This window comes from Martes martes, assembly GCF_963455335.1.
Source record: "Martes martes genome assembly, chromosome: 17".
NCBI lineage: Eukaryota > Metazoa > Chordata > Mammalia > Carnivora > Mustelidae > Martes > Martes martes.
Window position 1 is genome coordinate 27545366 of NC_137905.1, and position 12547 is coordinate 27557912.

Here is a 12547-nt window from a genome sequence, read left to right on the forward strand (position 1 = left end):
GGCCCTGCTGTAAACCGAGGAAGGCTTCTTGTCCTGAGGGTATGACACCACATTAAAGGTACCAGGAACACCTGGAAATATATGCATACTGTTTTTCTTAATGTAAGGAAAGCACTACAGCTTTTATCAGATTCTAATAAGTCTGAGTCCTCCACCACCACGAAATAATCTTAAAACCACCATATTATACAATATTCTCTCATTTGGGATTTTTATGGTGGTATATTCACATCCTGGTATATCACACAGCAACAGAAAAGACTGAACTACAGCTACATGGAATATGGATAAATTTTGAAGACACAGTGGTTAACTAACTCAAGCAGCCGGACTTATTTAAAAAAACAAACATACTGCATGATTCCATTTATAGGGATTTTAAGAACAGAAAAACTAAATCTATGTGCTAGAAATCAGAGCACTAGTTATTACAGTGTGGGAGTGACCAACTGGAAAGGAACACAAGAGAAGTTTCTGGGTGCTATGGACCGAAATGGGTCCCTCCAAAATTCCTATATCGAAACCCTAAGACCCAATTATGATAGTATCTGGAGAAGGGACCTTAGGAAGGTGATTAGGTTTAGATGAATTCATGAAGATGGGGCCCTTCTGAAGGGATCAGTGTCCCACTAGAGACACCAGAGGCCTTGCTTCCCACCCAGGCCCCTACACTGCATTCACCAGGAAAGAACATGTGAGCACATAGTAGAGAGCAGCCATCTAAAAACCAGGAAGCAGGTCCTCACCAGGCCCCAACCACCATGGGACTCTGATCTCAAGCCTTCCAGCATCCAGAACTGTGGCAAAATAAACTTTGGCTACTGAAGCCACCCAGACCATGGTATTTTGTTCTGGCGGCTTACTCTAAGCACTGGGGTACTGGAAATGTTCCATATCTCAGTATCACTGGTGGTCACATGAGTGAATACGTAAAATTTCACTAAGCTATACACTTAAGATCTGTTCACAGATAATTCACAGAAAAGCAAGAAACAGAAGCACAGCAAGAAACTTAACTTAGGGGGCGCCTGGGTGGCTCAGTGGGTTAAAGCCTCTGCCTTCGGCTCGGGTCGTGATCTCGGGGTCCTGGGATCGAGCCCCGCGTCGGGCTCTCTGCTCGGCAGCGGGCCTGCTTCCCTTCCTCTCTGCCTGCCTGTCTGCCTACTTGTGATCTCTATCTGATAAATAAAATCTTTAAAAATAAATAAATAAAAAAAAAAGAAAAAAGAAACTTAACTTAGCATCACCTCCAGAAAGCAAAGGGAAGAGTTGGGACTTCTCATTTTATAACCCTCTGTCAGTCTGAATTCTTTTCCATAGCTATATATGACCCTGTCTAATTTTAAATAACTTGTTAATTTCTAAATTGCTCTAAACCCTTTGTTTCAGTGTGTTTGTCTGACCACTGGCCCCAAATCTTCAATAGCAATGACTATCAAATCCACAATCCAACCCAGAGCTTCCAGGCACCGTCTACATGTTTCCACTCCAGCACATAATTGTCATACCTGGCACATCTCAAAATGATGCAGTCATCCAGCATCACCACCACCCCCACTGCCTTCCTCATCTCCTTTCTGTCCCCTGGCTTCTTTCTCTCTCTCTGTGTCTCTCGGGTTCTTACTCACCCTTCTCCTTTACATCCACGCATGACCTCAGAATGTTTATTTACAGGTTTTCTCCACTCTCCAGGCTCAAAAACCAACAAGATGCAGATAAATTTTTTGAGAGAAGGGGTAGGTATTCCTCATTATCCAAACTCAGGAAACCAAATACTTTATATCCAGCTGATGGGACATCAGTCACTCTCCAAACTTGCTATCCAAACTCTCATTACCTAACAGATTTAAGTAGCAAGGGATAGTTGTATTTTTGCAGCATCTTCTAACTATTGCTTTCTTCCCCCAGCTTTATTCAGATATAATTGATACATAACATGGTGTCCGTTTAAGATATACAGCATAACATATATATTTCTGCATGTACTGGGAAATGATTACCATAATAAAGTTAGTTTAACCTTGATTCCATCTTCCTCGCCATCAAAGGAGGCCAGACTTCCACCCTTTTAACCCAAGTTCTTGAGAGACACTAGGGCAGGTCTTCAAGCTCCTCCCGCTCCACATCACTCTGCTTGCTGTGGCTACCTCAATCTTTCCAGCACTTTTCCTACGTTGCTCCTCCTCAAAAACCCTCCAAGCCTTCCACTCATACGGATCCAGATGAGGCAATACTTTTGACGACACCCTATGTAACAGTTACCCAATCTGCTCTGCCCCTAACCATCCTTATGTATGCCATGCTGTATGCCCTTGCTCATGGCATTTTTCCCAACTAGGGAAAATGTACCCCTGAGCTCCAGCCAGCTCCTCTACTCTCTAGTGGGGTGACTGTGGACAAGTTAATTACTCTTGCTGGGCCCATGTGTGAAATGGAAAAAGAGCTGCATCTCCACATAGCAACCACTCAGCAGACCTTGGCTATTATTATTATTTTTTTTTTTTTACCACTAGTTCAACTACTGCCTACCAGATGGTTTTTTCCTCAACACCCACCCCACAAAAGCTCCCCTCACCGAAACTCTTTTCTACTCCATTCATTTATCTGTGTTACAGTTTTCCACGTGGCCAAGCTTCAGTTTGGTGCTCCCCGGGGTTTCTGCAACCTCCTTATTTCACTTTGGAGTTTTGGTTTTTTCTGGGGGAGGGGCTTTTTTTAAGGTCAATATGTAGTTGTCTGCTAGTTATTCTGCTATTTTTATGTGGGGACAAGGATCAGGACCTCTTAGCTTACCATTTTGCTGATATTTCTCTTCTTTATTTGTTTTACATTACTGTCTGTTAATATCTAGACCCCCAAACAGCCTGAAGCTTAAAGCATTCTGCAGCCTTTTTTTTAAAACTCCAGCGGTGTTCTCAAACAGTAGCTAGATCCCCACAGTCACTGATTGACAGAATAAACTTCTGCAAACTTTGCCAAGAATGGCTAATTGAGATAGGGAAACTGAAGGGACCCTATGAAAGACTGTTCTGCTGCCTTTACTCTTGCTAGGACCTGTACCTCAACCTTACATATGCCTTATAATAAAGATAATGTACGTCCCCCTTGTATAGGTCAAGGAGTTAATGATTTCTCTGGAGTCTTCCAGCACAGCAGATAACATCTAAAGAGTGACCAGATAGGGGTGTCAAGTATGTTTTCCAGACCACTGGACCACCAAGACCCCTGGTTCCAGGGCACAAGTGACTTACGGAAGACACCGAAACACTCATTCATTTTAACCAGTTCCCAGATGCCTAAAAAGACACTTACAACAGATCTCAATCTTTAATAAAAACCCCAGCCCCCAAACAAAGACGAGACTCACTCTTCTTTCCTCTCTGAGTCTCTTAGACAGTCTGTAGCTACACTCTCTGTCTTCAACAAACACTACTCTTCCTCTCGACTCACATTTAATTTCTATCCCACGCAAAGACAAAAACACTCTTGGCTGATCCTGCAGGACCTCCTCTGGGTCCTTGGACCCAGCCCTCCTGCACCATAATGATTCCTTATTTTTCAAATTCCTATGCTGACATTGTAACAGCCACCAAAGTTAGAATCCCTTCTTCCAACTTCCCGTCAAAAATATTTATTAAGCCTCCCCCATGTACTGTTCAAGGCACTGGGAATGGAACTGTGGAAAAAACAGGTAAGACTCCCAGACTCAAAGAACTTTTATGTCAGGAGAGAAACAAACAAACAAAAAAATAGACACATGACGCCAAGAATTGATAAGTGCTACAAAGGAGACAGGGAGATGTGGTAAAGTGCACAGTGGGACTGCTTTAGCTGGAATGTTCTATGAAGCTTCTTTATAAAGGAAACCGTTAGGGTGCCTGGGTGACTCTATCAGTAAAGCATCTGCCTGCAGCTCAGGTGATGATCCCAGGGTCCTGGGACTGAGCCCCATGTCAGGCTCTCTGCTCAGTGGGGTGCCTGCCTCTCCTTCTCCCTCTGCCTGCAGCACTCCCTGCTTGTGCACGTTCTGTCAAATAAAGAAATAAAATCTTTTTAAAAATATTTTAAAAATAAAAATAAAAAGGAACCACTGAACAAAGACCCAAATCATGTAAGGGAGTCAGCTATACTGATATCTGAGGAGAAGAATGTTCTTGCAGAGGAAAACAGTGAGTGCAAAAGCTTCAAGGCAGAAGCATCTTTAGCATATGTGAAGAGCCTGCAGCCACATGGCTGAGGTAGAGTGCTGGGAGAAGGGGTAAGGGCAGGGGCTAGATGGTACTGACTTCACAGCACAAGGTAATAAGAACGTTTGATTGTAGTCTATGTGTGATAGGAACTACAGAAGAGTTAAGCCTTTTTAAAAGCTCATTCCCACTTCTGCATGGAGAAGAGACAGGGAGGAAGGGCACAAAGTAAAAACAGGGAGAGCAGTCCAGAGACTGCTCTAGTACCCAGATGTGATACCTCAGAGTAGTGTGGACCTAGATGACAGCGGTGAAGAGGCAAATAGTGAGTATGAATCATGTATACATTTTAAGAATAGAGTTTGTGTAGATATAAATCACTTATGTAGTGTGAGAGCAAAGAAGTCAAACACAAGGCCAAGGTTTTAGGTCTGAGTAACCTGGCAACACGAAGGTGCCACTTACCGAAATGAGGAAGACAGGGAAGGGAGCAGATTTAGACATCAGAGGGATATTATGATGATGACATTAGATTATACAAGCAAAGCCCATGGCAGGGACTCACACACAGCCGGAGCTCAGGAAATGAGGGTTATTTTCACTGTCTTTGGCTCCTTCTCCCAGAGTTCAGGTCTCTTCTTTCCTAAAATAATTCCTCATCAATAGGGGAAACTGGGTGAGGGGTAATAGAGTACTCTGTACTAATCTTGCATATTTTCTGTAAATCTAAAACTATTCTACAATTAAAAGCTTATTAAAAAAAAAATCCGGGGCATCTGGGTGGCTCTGTCAGTTAAATGTCTGCCTTCAGCTCAAGTCATGGTTCCGGGTGTCCTGGGATCCAGCCCCCATGTTGGGTTCCCTGCTCAGCAGGGAGCCTTCTCCTTCTCCCTGCCCCCCAACTTGTGCTCTCTCTCACTCTCTCTAATAAATAGGAAAATCTTTAAAAAATAAATAAATAATGGGGCCCCTGGATGGCTCAGTGGGTTTAAGCCTCTGCTTTCAGCTCAGGTCATGGTCCCACGGTCCTGGGATCAAGCCCCGCATCGGGCTCTCTGCTTGGCGGGGAGCCTGCTTCCTCCTCTCTCTCTGCCTGCCTCTCTGCCTACTTGTGATCTTTGTCTGTCAAATAAATAAATATCTTTAAAGATAAATAAATAAATAAAAATAAAAAATAAATAAAATTTTTAAAAAATCCTCAACCCCACATGCTCCTCTAGCTCCCACTCTCTTTATAAAGAGACAGCCATCCTTTGTCACGCCTCATCCATTCATCACCCACTACAACCTAATTTCTGCTCCCCCCACCCCCGACTTCCTGAAATCCTCTGCAGCCACCAATGACCTAACTGCTAAGTCCAATGAACGTTCAACCCTTCCTCTCTCACAGCCTCTGAGACCCTGACCATTCCTTTCTTCCTGAAACACTTCTCCTCTGACCTGAAGACACCACCTTTTCCTGGTTCTCCTCCTGCTTTTCCAGCTCTTCCCTCCTCTCAAGCCTCCTCTGCTGTGGCTTCTACATCTACCCATCCCTTAAATGCCAAGCTTCTATCCTTGGACCTTCTCTTCTCACACTGCATATTTCTTTGGATAAAATCCACCACTGGCCATGGCTTCAATTAGAACCACTACCAGTGGTTATTAATCCTTTGGGTGGCCATCGACTCTGCGATGCAGAGTTCTAATGTTCTTGTACACACGTGCACACAAAAGGACCACACACACATTCTTAAAGATACACTGTCAGGAGGCTCATAGGACCCCCTCCCCAGAAAGGCCACCCGAACACCTCTGAGGACTATCTGGGCCCAGAGGAGAACACTGATTTATCAAAACTAAAGTATGGTAGAAGCTATTCTCTATCTGGCCAGCTCTCTCACCTGAGCTGGTATCTCCAATTGTCCCCATGACAACTGCTCCTGGGATGACCCATGGGCGCCTCAAACTACACATGTCCCAAACCCAACTAATCACTTCTCTCTCCTCTTGGCCACCAATACCACCACATCCTCCTCCTGGGTTTCTAGTCTCCCAGTAAAACTACTGGTATCCAGCAAGCCAGCCAGAGACTACCTAGGAGTCACTTCAGGGTCCCCTTCCTCCACTCCTGAACATCCAGCCAATCTCCGTATCTACATCTCAAACCTTTTGCAAAAGGGAATCCTCATCTCTTTGGCCCCTGCTCTGACCCTCATGCTTTTTCTCCTAACTACCTCAATAGTCTATGCCTTCCGGGTTCCTCTAACTCACCCTCCCCTTGCCAAGAATTCTTCCTGAAATTCTCCCCTGCCTTAATCCCACCAGGGACACCTTCTGTCCCTTCCAAGAGAAGTGCTTGTGATCTGACACTGTCACCCTTACCATCCACATTTCTCACTACCCTCCCCCAAAGAGACTCTAGTAAGTCTCTACTCCTGGGGGTGCCTCACGCTGTCTCCTCTCTTCATACTCCTGCATATGTAGCTGCACACTCTGCTATCACACTCCAAATCTACACTGGCACAAGGGGAATGCCCATATATCCTGCAAAGTCAGCTAGGGCAGTCCTCCCCACTCCAAGCCCCTCCCATACTATTCTGAACCTTCTATTACTGTTCTTCTCTGGTGGAATAGTTGTAATTATTTCTTCCCATGTCTGTCTACTTCTCTACATGGCAAATTCCTGTAGGGCAGACTGCTCAGCTCTGAAGCCTTAGCAGCCATGTTTGGTATTAAACAGGTACGAAATAAATGTCTGATTAAAGTGGCTTGGTCCCTGAATACACCTTGGGCTCTCACCTCTGGGTCTTTGCTGACCTCTCTCTCTCCTTGGAACATCTGTATTTCCCTCTATCTTATTTTCTACTTCAGTCCATCAAGAAGCAGATTCAGGGAACCTGGGTGGCTCAGTGGGTTAAAGCCTCTGCTTTCGGCTCAGGTCATGATCCCAGGGTCCTGGGATCGAGTCCTGCATCGGGCTCTCTGCTCAGCAGGGAGCCTGCTTCCTCCTCCCTCTCTGCCAGCTTGTGATCTCTGTCTGTCAAATAAATAAATAAAATCTTTAAAAAAAAAAAAAAGAAGAAGAAGCAGGTTCAGACACTCAAGCTCACCACTTCTCCAACTGTTCCCACCTTAGGGTCTTCGCACTTGTTCTTCCTGTTCCAGGAATGCTCTCCCACCAGACATTCCCATAACCTGCTCTCTCATTTCAATCAGGTCTCTGTTCAGCTATCCTTGCCCTGACACTACACTCTGTATCTGTGCCTTTATTGTCGAGGGAATTCTCCATAGGAACATCACTTCAATGACGGCAGGCCTGTTTCATTCACCACTGTATTCCCACTGTATAACACCACTGTATAACAGAGCTGGAGCATTCCCTTATTTCACATTTATTGAGCACTTACTGTGTGCCAGATCTAGGTGCTGAACGTCTATGAAGGAACAAAATACAGAAAAATCCTCCCCACTTCACATTCTGGAAGGGAACGACAAACAATACACAAGGTAAATAAAATGTAATTGCTAAGAAGAACAACTAAAGCAGTAAAGGAAAATAGGAACTGGGGAAAGCCTCACTAGGTGACCCCTGAGTAAAAACCTGAAAAAAAGTGAGGAAGCAAACCACATTATTGAGATGCAAGCACAAAAGCCCTGAGGCCAAGCATGTCCGACCCGTGGAAGGGGAGGGTAGAAGAAAATGAGAGTGGGAAAATAACAGTGGGTCAGATTATGTAAAGTCTTGTGGATGGCTCACTATAAGGCATTTATCTTTAAATGAGATGGAAACCCACTGTAGGGTTTCTTACGTAGAGAAGTGATATGATCTGACCTGTGTTTCAAAAGAACCCTTCTAGTTGCCGCGCCGAAAACAGGGCATAACTGCAAAGGCAGAATTAGGAAGACCAGATGAGAGACTATTTCAATAATCCAGGTGAGAGGTGGTGGTGACCTGGCCCAGGGTGGCAAGCACTGGATGTGGAGTAAGAATGAAAGACAGCAGTCAAAGGTGACTCAAAGGTTATTAGTTAGAGCCTTTTACGTTACTCAGAAAAAAAACAGCAAGAGCAGTTTGAGACGGGAGATGATGGGAGGCTTGCTAGGCCTATCCTGACATGTCCAGTCTCAGTCCCCTATCAACCATCTAGGCTGAGAAGGAAAAGAGGCAGCTGGGCATTGGGCGAGGGAGAGGCCCCCCGATGGATCTCTTAGCCTAATATATACGTATTTAAAACTGTGAGCTTTGAATAACAATTCACCATGAATGAAAAATCAAAATTTCCCAAACAGAAATGCACAAAGAACAGATGAAAGAAAAGCTACGATGTCCAAGGACACGCTCTCACGTTCCGCAGACAGAAGACAAAGGTGACCCTTGCTCATACTGAAAGGCATTTCAGCCAAAACAAAAAACAAGTGACAGGGGCAAACCGGTACCAGCGGCTCTGTGAATGGGTAAGCCAAACTCCGACCGAAAATCCCTGGGGTCCGCCCCGTGACTCTTTTAGAGAGACCCAGTGAACTCGGGTATTGTCCTTGTAAAGGATGAGATGTTATGAGACCCAAGAAAGTGCAATCTACCTCCAGGTTCTCATCTCTAGCATGTCCCTAGATGGGGAGAAGCATTCCCCTGATGCCGGTACAGGAGACAGGCCAAAGGCTGACAGAGGCAAAAAGGGTCGTCACCCTCGCCCGAAAGACCCCCGCCTCGGAGGGCAGGGTTCTACCGCAGGAGACAAGTGAGCAGGCGAAGGGCTATGGCGGGGAGGGGCAGGCTGGGCTCACAGGGCACTGGGTGGGGGGTGGGGGCGTGGCGCAAAGCGGCAGAGCGCCGTAGTGGGGGGAAGTGGGGAATCAAGGGGCCAAGCCTCCATGCTCAGAAAGAGGGCAGATAGAAGGTACTCCCAGGGCGCTGCCCGACGCTATAATGGGGGACAGTTCGACAAGGCGCTGAGTCGCCGGCGTTAGGCGTGCTCGGCTGCCATGAGGCGAACGGGAAGTGAGAGCAGCGTGACTCCGAGCGTGGGGACCGGGCTCCGCCCAGCCTCGGAAGCCCCGAGTTCAAGGACAAGCCCCCGAGTGGCAAGGACATGGACAGAAGACACCCTTACCTGACACTGCAACCTTCCCAGCCACTCCGTCCCGGCGGGAGAACGCGGCCGCCGCTTCTCGCGCCGCTCGCCCGCGCTTCCCGATTGGCCGAGGCCGGCCCTCCCAGAAGCCCTCGCGCGGCGCGCAGGCAAATAAACTTTATGGAGACCCGCGGCGGAGAACAAGGACAGGGGCGGGGTTAGAGGCGGGCCCTCCGCTTGAGCTGCCACGCCCCCACGCCCGGGGCCACGCCCCCACGCCCGGGGCCACGCCCTCACCCTTCCCTAGTGGTTAGAGTTAGCTCAGCGAGTGCACAATTTCTTGGGTGGATTTCTTTTTTTTTTTTTTTTAAGATTTTATTGATTTATTTGACAGACAGAGATCACAGGTAGGCAGAGAGGCAGGCAGAGAGAGAGGAGGAAGCAGGCTCCCTGCTGAGCAGTGAGCCTGATGCGGGGCTCGATCCCAGGACCCCGGGATCATGACCTGAGCCGAAGGCAGAGGCTTTAACCCACTGAGCCACCCAGGCGCCCCTTGGGTGGATTTCTTACCCTTTACTGATCACCATCGTAGTGACAGGTACTCTTCAAGGCGCTGGGGGCACAGTGGCGACCGCGACAGACAAGATCCCCGCCGTTACGGAGTTGTCAAGCTGGTGGGAGAAACAGACTGTAATAAATAACTGGCAGTTTGTAAGGAGGGCTATGACGGAATGAGCAGGATAATGGGAGAGAGAATGCCTTTGTGGTCCCAAGGCCTCTCTGAAGAGGTGCTGAGCAGAAATACAATGATGAGAAAGGGTCAGCCTTGCAAAGCCTTGTTTGCAGAGCATTCCAAGCAGAGGAACAAGAGTGAAGGCTCCATAGGTAAACAAGCTTGGTGTGTGAAGAATAGGGATGCAAAACGGTACAACCTCTTTGGAAGAGAGTATGGAGGCTCCTTAAAAACTAAAAATAGAATTTCCATAGGATCCAGCAAGTCCTCCTCTGGGTATATACCCAAAAGAACTGAAGGTCTCAAAGAGGTTTGTGTACACCCCTGTTCATAGCAGCATGAGTCGCAAGAGACAAAAAGTGGAAGTAACCCAAGTGTCCATCGACCGATGAATGGATAATCAAATGCGGTATATACATATGATGGAGTATTATTCAGCCTTAAGAAGAAAGAAAATTCTGACATACCCTATAGCATGGATAAAACTGAAATAAGCCAGTCACAAAAACATTAATACTATGATTCTATTTATAGAGTACTTAGAGTAGCCAAATTATAGAGACAGAAAATAGAGTGGTGGTTGCCAGGGGTTGGGGCAGGGTGAACAGGAATAGTGGGGTTTTTTTTTTTAAGATTTTATTTATTTATTTGACAGAGAGAGATCACAAGTAGGCAGAGAGGCAAGCAGAGAGAGAGAGAAGAGGAAGCAGGCTCCCTGCGGAGCAGACAGCCCGATGTGGGGCTCGATCCCAGGACCCTGGGATCATGACCTGAGCCAAAGGCAGAGGCTTTAACCCACTGAGCCACCCAGGCGCCCCAGGAATAGTGGGGTTTTGTTTAACAAGTTTAGTTTTAGTTTTACAAAATGAAGAGTTATGGAGATGGATAGTAGTGATGGTTGCACATTATGAAAATCTTTAATATCCCTGAACTGTGCACTTGACAATGGTTAAGGTAGTGTATGTTATGTGTATTTCAACAGAAGAGTAAACTTTTTCAAAAGGATGTGGAGCAACCTGGACCATCGTATACTACTGGGGGGCTGGAAATAGGAACAATCACTTTGGAAAACTGGCAAAATATATGAAAGCTAAATATACGTATACTCTCTGACCCAAGAATTCTACATATGCATGTAGGTATATATGTGTGATCTATCTTTCTATTCCCAGCATAAATGTGTACCTATTTTCACCAAAAACCACATATGACAATGTCCATAGCTTCCCAACCCAAAAGTGGAAATAACTCAAATGTCCCTTAATGGACATTTATATATTTATACATTAAAGGACTGCATTTATACAAAATTAAAATCAGGCAAAACTAACTTATAGTGACAGATGTCACAATAGTAGTGATTTTGAAGGGCGGAAGGGCTGTTGACTGGGAAGGGAAATGAGAGAATCTTCTGAGGTCTGTCAATGTTCTGTTTCTTAATCTGGGTGCTGAGTGCACGGACATATTCACTTTTTAAAAATTCATTAAACTGCACATTTAAGATTTGTGCACTTTACAACACATATATTATTCATTACACTACAATAAAAAGTATAAAATAAAGCAAAATATTCTCTACGCTGTGGAATGTTCAATGTTTTGCTCTCCAGAAGTCATAACGCTTTCCCTCCCCCAACTGTTTCCAGTCTGGAACCTTGTTTTATTTCTCTGATCTTCCCCACAATCCCCAGCATGTGGTGCTGGGAAGGAAAGCAAGAAATATTTCTTAAATGACAGACAAAACCCAGCGCCTTGATTGCCCCCTATCCTGAACCGCGCTGCCAGAGATGGGTTCTTAGTGGGTGGCAGCAAATTACATAAAGCTTCTGGAACTGTGGCTGAGTGATCAGCAATATTCTAGACAAGTCATTAAAAGCTTGAAAGGGAAGCTTCTCACTATGCACTTCAGATGAGTTTTTAAGATTTGTGCCCTTTACTAGATGAAATTACTTCTCAATAAAAAGATCAATACAGTTCAAATGAAAGAAAAAGTGATTCACCTCTAATACTGCACTTGAACCTTGCAACAACCCAGTGTTGAGCAGAGCAGGGCTGATCATCATCACGTGTTCTGTGGGGAACCTAAACTCCAGGAGGATTAAATGACTTACCCAAGGTTATACAGGTTGGCAGTGGCAGAGCAGGGTCTACACTCTCTAGTCTTGGGATGTCACGGCCAGTGTTTCCTAGTCCAAGAAGGCCTCGGAACTGAGTTTAGAAGCCTTCATGAGCTGTAGTAAGTGAGCTATCTAGTGAATTGGGATTGGAACAAATACCATGTTCTCATTAACCAGCAGTAGTTAACTATCAGATGACATCATGAAGGTGGTAGGATTTATTAAACATCTGGTTGTTTTATTTGTTATTAAACATACTGACTGTTGAGTGAAAAAACCCCATCCTACACATCTCTGCATTGCTGCTGTTTTAAAACAGCTTTGCCGACATCTATCAACTTTGTTGATGTCAAATTGTGCAATTTGTCACTGATGCTGCATTTGCCAAAAGAAAAGTGAATTTGATTGACAAGGCCCCAGGGCTTCTCTCTCTTCCTTTTCAACATTCCAGATGTT

General features: G+C 45.5%; 1 protein-coding gene across 3 annotated transcripts in view; it reads right to left on the reverse strand.

The window, feature by feature from the left end:
• Window positions 1-9404, reverse strand: part of NUP93 (nucleoporin 93) — a 110913-nt gene extending 101509 nt beyond the window's left edge. The window contains exons 1-3 of one of the 3 annotated variants that reach the window (XM_080828034.1): window positions 9281-9313; window positions 7577-7647; window positions 4753-4830 (exon numbers count right to left, since the gene is read on the reverse strand). The gene's annotated coding sequence lies outside the window, so the exon portion shown is untranslated. Of the gene's footprint in view, window positions 1-4752; window positions 4831-7576; window positions 7648-9280 lie in introns of all 3 variants that reach the window. The other 2 variants (XM_080828035.1, XM_080828033.1) reach the window with 2 other exon arrangements.
• Window positions 9405-12547: the final 3143 nt, after the last annotated feature.